Source organism: Adiantum capillus-veneris, chromosome 25 (genome assembly GCF_014529385.1).
Source record: "Adiantum capillus-veneris isolate H3 chromosome 25, ASM1452938v2, whole genome shotgun sequence".
NCBI classification, from domain to species: domain Eukaryota; kingdom Viridiplantae; phylum Streptophyta; class Polypodiopsida; order Polypodiales; family Pteridaceae; genus Adiantum; species Adiantum capillus-veneris.
The window spans coordinates 54556443-54572298 of record NC_140955.1 but is presented as its reverse complement, the minus strand read 5'-3'; positions in this window follow the sequence as shown (position 1 = coordinate 54572298).

Here is a 15856-nt window from a genome sequence, read left to right as displayed (position 1 = left end):
GGCTAGGCATGTAGGGGTCCAATCACCTTCGAGCATGATCTACAAGGGGGGGTCCACCAAGGAAGCTAGGGGCTAGCTTGGGGGGTATACTCTCCCACACAAACACACACACACATACACACACACTCTCATTGTGTGAAGTGCAAAGTGCAAGAGCTCCGTTTTCTTCTCCAAGCTTGTTGAGAAGTTGAGAGCCTACACCAACACTCTTGGCCATGGAATGCAAATCCAACCAAGAGCCATGCTTCAATGCTTAAGCTTGCCATCTTCTTCATCTTCATTACTATGCTATTATGCTATGCTAAGCAACAAGAGTGATGATAAGTGAGGAAATATTTCTTTCTCCTATGAATGTTTCTTCTTCCTCTTCACTTCCCTCATTCCCCACTAGCTCTCTCCACCTTCGAAGGTGTTTGAGGCCTTGGGACTGAGGCCGGGGATGTTAATGCTTTTACAAGTTTATGTTATGCTTGTGATGCATGAAGCTTTCCATCTTTATTGCATCACCTAGGTCATAAGGAACACAAAGATTGTATTGTACCAAGTCTCTAAGACTATGTTAATAAAAACAATCATAGACATCAATATCTCAACAATACCACATTTTGTCAATGTGCTACATGATGATAAAAATTTTAATTAGTTAATGGCTTAACCTAAAGTTTTTTTGAAGGAAGACTAAAAACAACACAAAACTCATGAGAACTTTGAAGATGATAAATTTGTGCTAACTACCTCAAATAAATCCATTTCAATTAGGCAATTTGAATCCTCTCTTATGGGCAATAGAAGGAGAAGCTAAGAACTTGGAAGATGACATAATAAACATATATGAGCACATGTGCAACACCATGAGCCATCCATGACACACCTTTGCAAAACGCCTCGCACAATATTTAGGACATTGTGAAGACTTGTAAGGCATTTAATAGAAAATGGTACATAAGCGTGTTGGTGGGGGACGTCAAAAAAAGTGAAACGTAGAAAACAATAAAATATAGAAGAACTTTTATGATTTTGACATTATCATTGACCCTATTATACTCAAAAAGTCTAAAAACGACTATCCATACAGATCATTTTGATATCTAGAGAGGGAAAAAAATTGACCCAAAAATCCCCTAAAACTAATCCATGATGACATGGATCGATTTAGCAGGGTTCAACATGTAAAGAGAGAGAGAGAGAGAGAGAGAGAGAGAGAGAGAGAGAGAGAGAAAAGAAAGTTCAAAAACTTAGCCCAAAACACCTTGAAATCAACCCATGGTGACATGGATTGATTGGGGGGGGGGGGGGGGGTTCCACCAATTATCCAAAGAGGGAGAATAGTTGTTAAAAATTCAATTTGTGGCAACTTGGATTGCTTTGGGTGGGTTCTAGCACTTGGGGGAGAATATCAAAAATTAAACCCAAAAATCCCTTAAAATTAACATGTGGCGATACGAATGATTTTGGGGGGTTCCAACACCTAAAGGGAGAAAAAAATGCAAAGCACAAAATTGGACCAAAAATCCCCTATAATCAATCTGTGGCGACACAGATTGAATTTGGGGGGTTCCAACACCTAGAGAGGAGGAAAAAATGCAAAGCACAAAATTAGTCCCAAAACACCTAAAATCAATCTGTGTCACCACAAATTGATTTTTGGGGGGTTCCAACACCTAGAGAAGAACAAAAAAAATAGCAAAGCACAAAATTAAACTAAAAAATTCCCTAAAATCAATCTGTGGTGACACATATTGATTTTGGGGGGTTCCAACACATAGAGAGGGAGAAAAAATGCAAAGCACAAAATTAGACCCAAAAATCTCCTAAAATCAATCCGTGGCGACACGGATTGATTTTGGGGGTTCCAACACCAAGAGAGGGACAAAAAAATAAAAAGCAAAGTACAAAATTAGACCCAAAATTCCCTTGACATCAATGCGTGGTGACACGGATTGATTTTGGGGGGTTCCAATACCTAGAGAGGGAGAAAAAAAAAAGAGCACAAAATTAGACCCAAAAATCCCCTAAAATCAATCTGTGGCAACACGGATTGATTTTGGGGGCTCCAACACCTAGAGAGGGAGAAAAAATGCAAAGCACAAAACTAGACCCAAAATCCCTTAAAATCAATCCGTGACAGGATTGATTTTGGGAGGTTCCAACACCTAGAGAGGGATGAAAAAGAAAAGCACAAAATTAGGCCAAAAAATCCCCTAAAATCAATCCATGGCGACACAGATTGATTTTGGGGGGTTCCAACACCTAGAGAGGGAGAAAAAATGCAAAGCACAAAATTAGACCAAAAAATCGCCTACAATCAATCCGTGATAACATAGATTGATTTTGGGGGGTTCCATTACCTAGAGAGAGACAAAAAAAAAAAAGCAAAGCACAAAATTAGACTTAAAATAACCCTGAAATCAATTCGTGGCAACACAGATTGATTTTGGGGGGTTCCAACACCTAGAGAGGTAGAAAAAAATAAAGCACAAAATTAGGCAAAAATAATCCTCTAGAATCAATCGATGGTGACACAGATTGATTTTGGGGGGTTCTAACACCTACAGAGGAAGCAAAAAAGAAAAGCACAAAATTGACTCAAAAACCCCTTGAAATTAATATGTGGTGACATGGATTGATTTGGGGCTTGTCATCATGGATTAATTTTTTGGGTTTTTGGGGTGATGCTTTTGTGCTTTCCACCTCTTTGTGTGTTAGAACCCCCTCAAATCAATCCATGAAGTTAAAATCAATGAAAATTCTTCTATATTTCACAATTTCAATGTTTCATTTTTTTGGTATAAACACATCCATCAATGCATTGTAACATTATGTTGGGTTTTCAAGTCCATTACCAGTGGGAACATGTCCTATGGCATACAGATACACTCAGTTCTAAGCCACTCCTTATGTGGGGTTTTGCAGGGTTTTTACAGTTAGTTAAGTTGCCTATATATGTAAAAGCTTCAAATTTAATACAAGCAATAGTGTGGTTTTATTTTTGGTGTCAAAGCTCTCTCTCCTCTCTCTCCTCTCTCTCTCTCTCTCGTTCATCTTCTTCATGCTCTACACGCTCCAGTTGCCATGGCTCCGCCTAGGTGTCAACCTCCATAGCCTTTTCCCCTTCAAGTGGTATCAAAGCCCAGGCAGGGCATATCAAAAGATAGCAAGAACTCCAAGGTGTGGTCATTGTCATGGCATGTTAAAACACTGCCACCACAGAGCTTGACATTAGTGAGGAGGCATCTACAAAAACAGAGGTCCAAGTTGGCACTTTTCAAAACGTTGCTAAGCTTGGTGATCTTCTTGGCACAATTTCCTGCAAACTACGTCTTAAAACATTGTCAGGCGGCACTCTCTCTCTACAGAGCATTTTGAAACGTTGTCGAATGTAGTACCCAAGAGCTCAAAGATTTCAACGGTACATTGGGCATTATGAAACACTATCCAAAGCAGCCAACAAATAGCCTTTTCAGAATGTTGTCAACCGTGGTGATAATAATCTCTTCAAGCGTTCCAAAACATTGTTGGTTGTGGTACTTGGCAACGATGCTAAAATAGCTTAAGTTGGTGAAGGTAGGGTGCTTCACAAGCTTGTCTAAGCATCTTCAATGCTATTATAAATCAAGTTAGTTGGTGACAAGCTTGCAAGGCACATCATATCAAGATGCTTATGCATACCACCTCAATTACCTACTACGGCATCTCAAAACTTTTCTATGGCTCGGATGCATAGGAGGATTTGAGGATTCCAAATATCCAACAAGACTTCACAGATTGGCAAAAACAACATGCCATATATGTGTTGACGGTTGTTCCCAAAATTTATTAGTTTACATATGAGTTGTTCTCAAGGCACATGAAGATTAGGAGATTGTGGAGCCATGTTGTTCTATATGAAGCACCGACTGTCATGCACAAAGACTTGCTTCAAGAATGTGGTATACAGCTTCAACAAATTTTTTTACCTGTTCAATGTCATTGATTTATGGTTTTTTTAAATCTCAACACGCTCATTTATTTTTTGTCAAAGCTTTGTTTTAGCTTATCAATTGTCAGTTACTGCCATGTTAAAATTGTACGGGCTATAAACATTGCCCGGGGGATTCACTCTATATACAAAACGGGACGCCACCTGCGACGAGCGGACAACTTTGATAAAACCCTATATACGACTCATATTAGGAAATATGACCCCCCTTTCTACGCTTATACAACAATAAAGGAATAAAACTATCATACCCCTATCTTGCATATAAAATTTAGATCTCACATGATCTAACTAAGTAAAACTAGTCAAAGAGTGTGTACCATAGTGATTGGCACTGTACTAAGGAGCCACTTTTGTTGATAACTAGATGTACCATCAATGTGTTTTAGTTTGATTTTCAAACTATGTGCCCGATCAACCTGTACTCTAGCTACTCGTCCAATTTTGAACCATCCAAAGCTGGTGTAAATCAACCCTTGACATGCTCGGCCCTTATCTATGACCGGCTTGATGAAAAATTTGATGTGTGACCTAATAAAAAACTTCCCCAAAATTCATTCTAGCTCGTGCACACTAATGACCAATTGTTACAAGTAATCAGCCCGGGTTAGTCCCCCCCCCCATTAAACATGATACCCCCCTTCCAATTTTTAAGCTTGGGATAAGTTATTGGGGCCTGCCCCTAACTTATATGCTTATGTAACTTGTAAAAAAAAACCCCTCCCCTGCACTTATGTGGTGCGATAAGTTTTCCATGGTGAATCCCCCAAGAAACATTGCCACAAAACAAAAGTGGTAAGACCTCCCAAATTGTCAATTTTTGGTTCAAGTCCTTGTTTTAAACCACTTGTCATGAGGTTATTGGGTAAACCTAAACCCAAGGTTTGGAAGTAAACTAAAAACTCCATACGATGGTAGCTACTTTTGACCTACATCCTATGTGTTTGAGGGGGGTTCATTGTCGTAGCACTAGCTTATGGGTATACCAAAACCCTTGGTTGTGAGAGAACCTAAAACTCACAGTTTATGATTATTCCACAAGCTCATTGTTAAGAGTAAACCTAAAACTCTATGTCATGAGAATGGTTAGTTTAGTTTGGGCTTGAGGGGAGGATTATTGGGTTTTCAAGCCTATTACCATGGGAGCATGCCCTATGGCATGTCAATACACTCAATTGTGATCCACTCTTTATGTGGAGTTTTGCATGGTGGCTATAGTTAGTTAAATTTTCTATATATGTAAAAGCTTCAAATCTAATACAAGCAATAGAGTGGTTTTATTTTTGGTGTCAAGGCTCTCTCTCCTCCCTCTCTCTCCCTCTCTCTCTCTCATCTTCTCCCTGCTCTACATGCTCAAGTTGCCATGGTTCCTCAAAGGCGTTGTGACCGGGATAAAAACACACACAACGCCTCTATAACGACCCGACACACACTCTTGGGAAGATACACACACACACACACACTATGGGGCACCACTCGGCTTAGACAACACACCTGGCCGAGACAGGGAACACACCTCTGGAGTGAGAGGAGAGAGACTATCCACTTGCCCACTCCACACAGACACACACACACACACACCCCCCCAAAAAACTCAGCTCAAAAGAGGATAATTTCTGATGTTTAGATACAATTGAGCTTGGGCCAACAACAATGGGGCAAATAGCTCACACAATATGGGTAAAATAATCCAGATACAATCACAAACTAGAGCAGAAACTTCGCTCATAGGAGAAACTTACACAAAAAAACTGCAGGAAAAGAGTGAGGAATTTGGCAAAATGGAAAGCAACATCGCATCCGGAACGGCCCAAAACCCCAGTCTACAATGTCAAAGTGCTCAAATCCGCCGACCTCGGATGAGCAGTTTACGGCCAAAACAAGCTCCAAAATGAGCAAAAACACACCTGCAGCTGTTCCTCCTCTCTTCTCCACGTTTTTTCTGGTCTTCTCTCTTTTTTTTTCAGTTCCCACACTTAGATTTATTAGTTGGGCACCCTTGGCCTTTTAGATGACCTCAAACGGACCCCGAACAGGCCAAAGACTGACCTCGCAGTGCATAGTTGTCACCTTTTTGCATCATCCGCACACCTGGCACTCATTTCTTTTCAATAATGTGTCTCGCAACCACGTGAAGTGGCCCCAGAAAGTGGTCCTAATGATGACCTTTCTGCATAACTCTCACAAGAAAACACCCACGTTGTGTCCGTCCTCATCCGCGTGCAAATATTGACCCCGTTCGCCCTCCTGACGCCACTAGATGCCATCTGACGCACCTGCTTACCTCATGTCGTCGACCCGCGGATAGCTTCCTCGAGAATTTTTACACGCTATAAACTCCTCGTTATTGTAGAAAAAACATACTGGTACTAGTGATAGTGAAAATCAATGCACTATGTACATGCTGTCCTACCTGTACACATGTGGGCCCCACGTAACCACCTGGCTCTGGAAAATGGGCAATTCTTCATTTGATGCACCATGCATGTGTATGTACATATGCGCAATCCCTTGCTCCAAAAAACTCCTGACATAATTTGCCCATCCCCTAGCCTGCTAGATCATTCATGATCAGCAGCAGCAAAAAGCGATATGAGACTCGTAGCGTCACAAGTCTCCTCATCCTTCACCAACACTCCTTGATCCACATACAGCTCATCTTGCTCCACCATCATCAATCTAGCATGATACAATTTAAGACGCAATCCATTTACCCTTGACTTATGTAGAAACCCATCCAGGTTAGCCAACTGATATGTATCATTCGGGAAACACTCCACTACCTTGAAAGGGCCTTCCCACTTAATTTGAAACTTCTTTTGGAAGGTGTTGTCCAGCTTACTGTTGTAGGGCAAAACCAAGTCATGCTTCTTGATACCCTTACTTTTGACCTTTTCATTTATCTTTGCCAAAGCCTTATCCTGCATCTGCCCATAATGCTCCAATGCGCTCATCCTATCCAATTGGACCTCTTGTAACTGCAAGAGCCTCTCTTTGAATGCATCACTAGGCGGCCCAAGCAACTTCTCTAACATCTTGACCGCATGCAACTCTACCTCCACAGGCAATAGTGCTTCCTTTCCATACACCAAATGAAATGGAGTAAACCCTGTACGTGTCTTCACCGAAGTACGGTAAGCCCATAATGCACTAGGCAATTCCAAATCCCAATTCTTTCCTTGGTGCTCTGTCACTTTAGAAAGAATTTGTACCAACTCACCATTGAATCTTTCATTTAAGCCATTACACTGCGGGTAATAAGGAGTGGTATGCTGGTGCCTAATCTTCATCTTTGTGCATAAGAAGTCTAGTAGTTTAGCTCTAAATCCTGGCCCCTTATCTGAAAGTAGCTCCAGTGGCACCCCAAACTTGCAACATATTTCATCATACACAAATTTTGCCACATCCTTTGCAGTGATCTGTTTTACTTCTATAGCCTCTGCCCATCTAGAGAGATAGTCCACTGCCGTCAAGATATAGCTTTTGCCGCTGCTTGTGATAGGTAACGGGCCTATTGCATCAATCCCCCACTTTTCAAACACATCAAACGCCATAATGGTTTTTCGTAGCTCTGGCTTCAACACTCTCTTCCCAAATGCTTGACACCTATTGCAAGACCTACACCAATGGTGAACATCCTTGTGCAAACTAGGCCATACATACCCCTCTTACAAAATCTTATGCAAGGTGATCTTTAGAGCAAAATGGCCACCACATGCGCCTTCATGATTCTCTTCCAACACTCTGTAAAGCTCCTCCCGCCAAGGTACACGTCTCAACACGAGATCAGTCCCTTTCATGTATAAGAAATCACCAATCAATTTGTACCTGTATGCTCTACGCACAAAGCCATACTTCTTAGACTTCTGAATCTCCTTTGGAATGATTCATGTTAGCAAAAACTCCTCTTCTTGAGCCAAACTTTCCCGACCATGATAAAGAGGTAAAGTGGTCCTCAACACAAATAGCTCCCTAATCATGCTTTGAGCTGCTTCATGTGCCTCTCCATTTAGAGCACGTTCAATGTGTCTGATGCTCCATGCTTCGAACTTTTTTAACAGGCCTTTAATTCTGAAGCACATTTCCTTCAATGAGGTGTTCTTGCTCTTCCACACACCCAGCACTTACTTCACCACTAACAAGGCATCACCTTTTATGCTCAGCCTTCGAACCCCATGCTTCAAACAAATGTGTAATCCGGCTTCCAGAGTAGCATATTCAGCCTCATTGTTACTATGAGCATCCAATTTGAACCCTCTCTTGCATACTAGCTTCCCCTCTGGATCATAAAGTGCTATACCCCTTGAAGTTGCATCATGGCTCTTTCTGTATGAACCATCAAAGAACAACACATGTGCATTGATGATCTGTGGCACTTCTTCAACTACCTTTCTCACCACCTCTTCCTTAACAATAAGGGGATTCTCCTTGTAGGTCAACAAATCAGCTAGGGTAGCCCTTGTACTATCTTCCACTAGAAAAGAGAACTCAAATTCTTGCAGCTCAATTACCCATTTCTTGACCACATTTGACATGTTAGTGCCATTAATTAAATGTGGCAAAAAGGCATAACTCGTTAAGAAAACAAAAGGTCGTGGTAGCAAGTAATGACGAAATCGTCGACAAGCAAATATTACACTGGCCATCACTAGCTCTACTTCCGAGAATTTTCTCTCAGCTACGAGCTTCACACGGCTTGCACAATACACTGGCCTCATATAATGGCTGCCCTTCCCCTTTTGCAATAGCATGGCTCCAATGGCATCCTCCCCTACTGATGGATTTACATAAAACACTTGCTCCCAATCAGGAGCCTGCATGGCTGACAACCCCCCTAACACCTCTTTCACCTCTTGAAACACTTCTTCACAGTTTTCATCCCATTGCAATGGATCATGCTTTGCCACTTGTTGTAATGGATAAAGAATCTGAGAAGACAATGGAATAAACCTTGCCATGTACTTCACTTTGTGTATAAAGGTTGCCAATTGCTTTGTACTCGTAGGTGATGAAAGAAGAATAATAGACTTAACCTTGTCTGGATCAGCCTCAATGCCATTTTCTGACACCATGTGGCCCAATAACTTCACCCTTGGCTGTGCTAGATGAAATTTCTTTGGATTTAGTTGTCCTCCACATTCATCATATCGAGCCAATACCATCTGCAACTTCTCATGGTGTTCAGCCCTACTGCTATAAACACAGAAGTCATCCATAAAAGCTTTAACACAACTACCAATGAATGGTTCCAACACCCAATTTGCTCTCTCTTGATAGAAGGAAGGTCCATTTGACAACCCAAATGGCAATACTGTGTAGCAATAGCAGCCCCATGGCGTAATAAAAGTTGTCTTTGTGCGGTCTTTAAGAGCAATCTTCAATTGAAAATAGCCTGAAAAACCATCACACACACTGTACCTCTCATAACCTGCCACTGAATCCAAGATCTGATCAATGAATGGAAGAGGATACGGGTTCTTCTTAGTGGCTGCGTTTAAGGGTTTAAAATCTACACAAATTCTCCACTTCCCATCCTTCTTTGGACCGACTACAACTGGACTCACCCATTCTGTGGTCTCCATAGGGACTATGAACCCTGCCTTCAACAACTTGTCCACCTCTTCTTGCAAGGCTTCCATTTGCTCTTGACCCATCCTTCTTAGCCTTTGCCGCACTGGCTTAGCACCTTCTTTCAGCTCTATATGCATCTCTTCGCCCTTGAACCCTCTGATCTCTTCATATGAAGTAATGAACAAATCAGGAAAACTAGCCAGCATGTGCAAATATATATCCTTCTCCATAGCTGAGAGGTCTCCACTGATCATTTGTGTCATCAATTCCTGCTTCTTTGACAATTCAACCTTGGTTTGCATCAGCCCTTCAATCACTTCATAAGGCCCTTCACTTTCATCTTCAACCTCATTCGCAAATGCAACTAAACCAAACTCCTGTATTTCTTTGTCCATCAAAAGAAATGCAACATCAGCATCCTCATCACTGCTAGTAGTGCTATCACTATCCTCATCTGTCACCGTGGAAGAGTCTTCATCACTAGACTCATCCTCATCTTCATAAAGCTCCTCTAATCGTTTCCTTGTGTCCATATTATAAAGCTTCTTGGTACCTGTCTTTCCATAGAGGCTAATCGTACCATGTCGCCAATCTTGAACAGCTCCCACTGCACGTAACCATGGTCTGCCCAGTATAATAGGATATGCTCCCAACCCTGCTGGCATCACATGAAAATCAACCACTGCCTTTGCATCATATGCCTCCACTTCTAAGCTCTTTACAACACCCAAGCATTTTACTTTTTGATGGTTTGCCAATCTGATCCGAAAACCTGACACCCCATCCACTGTGAGACCCATCTTCTCAACGCATGAGTGTGTTATGACGCATATTTGGGCTCCGCCATCCACATAACCTTGTCCCAAATTTTTCCTTTTATGCCACACATCTACTATTGGACAAATGTCTGGTAGCTCATCCATTGCCAACACCTTTACTGAACCTCTCTCTGGCTCTTTCTCCATTGGGTTAACCATCCTCTTCCACTGTCGCTTTAGCTTAGGCACCATCTCTATAAGCTACCCAAAAGTAACATCCGCCTTCCTGCTCGTCAGATCCTCCTTCAAGTCATAGCTTAATTTCCCATCCCCTAGTGGAAAATCTGAAACATGAAACTTTCGACGAGCTCTCCTTTTCCTCTTGGCCTTGACATCCTCACCTTCATGGCTCTTTCCTTTCTTCTTACTAGGACCTGAGGCACTTCTTCCTTCCTTATCCTCTGTGGTCCTCTTCCCAATAGGCATCACTAATGTATCCTCTAGCTTTGATGCCTTCTCCAAGGTGACTACACTTAGCACTTTTGTCTTTCCCTTTTCCTCCTGGGTCAGTCCACTGGTTCCTTCGTCTCCCTTAATTTTGATGCCATAATCATTTGACCTAGTTAGCACCTGTCTTGGCAATGGATACATGTCTCCCCCCATCCTTGGTGGCTTATCACATTGCGGGCTGATGTGACCCAACTCTCCACAATTATAACATGTGGGCGTCTGCCTCCAAAACCTACCATTGCTTTGTCCAACACCATTCCTAGGCCTTTCTTCACCTCCTAGCTGATTTGCAAACCTCCCTCGACCTCGATTATTTCCCACTTGACCTAGCATGTTTAGGCTGAGATTCTTCATCAAATCTACCACTTGCCTCATGTCTTGCCTTAGCCCATCATCTTGCACCGATGTAGTGACCATTGCTGGCATAACCTGAGTAGTAACAGGAACCACTGGTTCATGATGAACCCCTGACATGCGACCTTGTAAAGACTCTATAGGCTGAAATTCAGACCTCATGGGCAAAGACTCCACCCCTAACTGGCTCATTTTCCTCAACTTCCACTCTTTGTTCCTTGATACCTCTAGTGCATCTTCATATGTCCTAGGCTTCTTTAGCTCCACTCTCCAACGTATATTCTCCCAAAGACCAGCTAAGAACCTGTCCTTCTTCATCATGTCAGGCGGGGGTACCTGTGGTGCTAAGGCCTTGCACATTCGCTCCCATGCCAATGAAAACTTACGTATGTACGCATCTACTGGCTCACCTTCCTTTTGCACCAAAGCCTGTACTTCTTGCCACACTTTGTCAGGATCTTCTATCTTCACAAACTCCACTTCCAACCCATGTCGTAGATTGTCCCAAATCAACCTCACAGGTGGATCACCTGCACGCAACTCCTCTTCAAATGTTTTGGACCAGACTCGTGCATCACACTTCAAACAAATTTGGAGAAGACGTAACATCTGCGCAGGGTCATGAATCTGGTTGCTAATGCAGGCAACCTCCATTTTTTCCAAAAAATCTTCCACATCTTCATCACTTCTTCCATAGAACTCCGGATAAGAGAAAGCCATGGCTACCCAAGTTACAATGCTTTGAGAACCCCTTTGAACACACGTACAAGAACCCAAAACCTTTGACTACCCAATCCCCAAAAACTTCAATGGAGCTCAACTTTAGATAAGGACAAACACATGCACATCAAATGAGTTTTCATAGTTGATCACCGGAATTACAACAGGCAAAGGACATTCCAAGATCTCTCGTAATCTTCTTGGACCGAACATAAAGACTATGCACTGCTGGAAAAAAATCTTCCTGGACACATGAACATTTATCTGGATTCTTTGAGTTAAATGAAATGGAGTGAATTGAGGGCCATTTTGATCATCCATTAAAGCCAACCATGAAGCTCCCAAGAAGGCACACCTGACTTAACCTCTGATTTTGCCAAAATTTCAGCAGCATAACAGCATAAATGGCTCAAAAGACCAAAAAACCAGCCATCATAACTTGGGAAAATTTCGACAGAGTTTCCCCAGAAGTAGAGCAGTGTGAACCCAAAATATAGACTGTATATGTATGCATAAACTGCCAACAATAGAACTCGAGCATCAAGTAGGAATCACTACTATATGCATATGGCGAGGTCACAAAAAGGGTGCTCTAGCTACCTGTATCACCGAAAGGATCTCTACATTTGAGAATCCCCCAGCTCAATAAAAACCTCACGCTATCGACCCTCACACGAAGGCTAATGCAAATCGCGTATAGTCAAGTCTTAGAAATGACTATCTTCCAGACCAAGTCTTAGAAATGGCTGGGACTGCCAAATACAACCAAGTATGGCTCCACAAATGTGTACAATGGCAGTTTCCACAAGTAACGTACAATCCAGCAGACAATGCGCTCAAATAGGCGCCAAGTGATGCATACCCACAACAACTGCAAGTGACATCACTGCTAGTATATCACTGTACTCCAGCTACCTGTACCTGTGTGAATCACTTGTACCTGTACCTATCCCTGTAACTTGTAACCTGTAACCTGTAACCTGTAATCCCGAATCTCGAAGCTTGAAGCTCGAAGCAGAAGGTACTCGAAGAAGATCCTCCGTGGGGGCGCCAAAAGAATGTGAGCGGGATGAAAACACACACAGCGCCTCTATAACGACCCGACACACACTCTTGGGAAGATACACACACACACACACTATGGGGCACCACTCGGCTTAGACAACACACTTGGCCGAGACAGGGAACACACCTCTGGAGTGAGAGGAGAGAGACTATCCACTTGCCCACTCCACACACACACACACACACACACACACACACACACCCAAAAAACTCAGCTCAAAAGAGGATAATTTCTGATGTTTAGATACAATTGAGCTTGGGCCAACACCAATGGGGCAAATAGCTCACACAATATGGGTAAAATAAGCCAGATACAATCACAAACTAGAGCAGAAACTTCGCTCATAGGAGAAACTTACACAAAAAAATAGCAGGAAAAGAGTGAGGAATTTGGCAAAATGGATAGCACCATCGCGTCCGGAACGGCCCAAAACCCCAGTCTACAATGTCAAAGTGCTCAAATCCGACCTCGGATGAGCAATTTACGGCCAAAACAAGCTCCAAAATGAGCAAAAACACACCTGTAGCTGTTCCTCCTCTCTTCTCCACGTTTTTTCTGGTCTTCTCTCTTTTTTCTTCAGTTCCCACACTTAGATTTATTAGTTGGGCACCCTTGGCCTTTTAGATGACCTCAAACGGACTCCGAACAGGCCAAAAATTGACCTCGCAGTGCATAGTTGTCACCTTTTTGCATCATCCGCACACCTAGCACTCATTTCTTTTCAATAATGTGTCTCGCAACCACGTGAAGTGGACCCAAAAAGTGGTCCTAATGATGAACTTTCTGCATAACTCTCACAAGAAAACACCCACGTTGTGTCCGTCCTCATCCGCGTGCAAATATTGACCCCGTTCGCCCTCCTGACGCCACTAGATGCCATCTGACGCACCTGCTTACTTCATGTCGTCGACCCGCGGATAGCTTCCTCGAGAAGTTTTACGCGCTATAAACTCCTCATTATTGTAGAAAAAACATACTGGTACTGGTGATAGTGAAAATCGATGCACTATGTACATGCTGTCCTACCTGTACACATGTGGGCCCCACATAACCACCTGGCTCTGAAAAATGGGCAATTCTTCATTTGATGCACCATGCATGTGTATGTACATATGCGCAATCCCTTGCTCCAAAAAACTCCTGACAGCGTCAACATCCATAGCCTTTTCCCCTTCACATCATCTCATGAATGCCTTGGAGGTCTTTAAATTTTAGTGACTACTAGCCCATTACTAGTGAGATGATTGTCTATGAGTGCTTGTGTCTCAAGATTGTTACAACCTTTCTAACGACAATGCCATGATTTGTAGTGGCTATAAGTGTAATTAGGTTGATCTTGCACTTTTTAAAGTAAATATGTTTAGTGGCAACATCTTGGTCTTTGTGTTAACATTGTCGATATGATTGCAAAAATACTAGTCCTACATTTGGATTCTCATGAGTCTCATAGTCACATTCTTATTTTTGATGCAGCAAAAATGTGTTCTAAAGGACAATATAGACATGTAATAAACTGGTGTCAAAACACTCTTTCCTTTTATCCACATGTGGAAAAGTCAAGTTTTTAATCCCCTTTGCTCGGTTCTTTGTTTGCTTGGAAGAACTCGCTCAGGCCTTGGTAACGCTCTGTTGGAGGGGGGACCGGCTCCACATAAATCCGGTCCTTAACTGTTGTCATGTTCTTTTATTCTCTCTCTTGCAAAAGTATTGTTCATGCCAAGTTAATTAAGTATAATGGTTATGTTGCTACCGCTAATTAAGTTCATCCTCTATGTTCTCAAAGTAGTCTCATGAAAATTCTCTCTAATTCTCTTAATTCCGCTATTCATAGGCCTTTTCCAGTACACCCTAATTAAGTCCTCTCCACCTAGTCCATGAATACCCCAAGATCACTTGCAAAAAATCACGGACCCGCCTTAGAAAGGGGAGCTGCCAACATAAACCATAGCACATGAGTATTGGATATAACCCAAAAGAGCACTCCATCACCCCCACCTTGCAAGATGAAATACAACCATATCAACCAAGCTAATATCAATGTAAGAATTGGCCTTTTGTTACTTAGGAGCATGACTAGGTATATGTTAAGATATAAACTATCTCAATCAATTCATCATCAACTTTAACTGGTCCATGATTTGCAACCCATGAATAGTTAAACCATTATCATCTTGTCGATATCGTAAAGTGATAGGAGAGAGCTTGAGCTCTTGCAATCACACATGTACACGGCCAAGAGAGCACCCAATGCAGATCAAGGTTGAAGGGTGGGTCTTCTTCTTCACTAAGTGAGAAATACAACATAATAAGAGTATGTACAACGGTCAATGTGAACCTCTAGCTAGTGATCTAGCAAGATAGGTGGCCATCACTCTTAGTAGGTAGACCATGTGGGTGAAGTCGAGTTGTTGGCGATGATCCTTGTGTCCACTACCTTGTGCTAGTGATAAATTTAGACAAGAAGTCATCCAAACCTACTATGCGTTGATCTTGGTATCTTGACACTTCCGCCCAAGCTCAACAACATCTCTTGTACTCCAAGCATAGCTCAAAATTGTTTCACCTTCTCTTCTCCCAACCAAGGCTCTGTGAAGATGTCTGCAACCTGTTCATCTATCCTCACGTACTTAAGGTCAATGTTGCCAGCTAAGACCTTATCTACAATGGAGTGGTAGTTCAGCTCAATGTGCTTTGTCCTCACATGAAACACAAGTTTCGCAACAACTATACGTTGCTAAGGTTGCCTGTCCAACTTTCCAAGTAGCAACTCTAGCCATGCTACTTCTAAACGTGTAAATTTTACACATCCAATTAATGATATTCTAAGTACAAAATTGTAGTAAAATAATGAACATAAATATGCACACAAAACCCACTTGTTAGGACTTGAGAGACCTC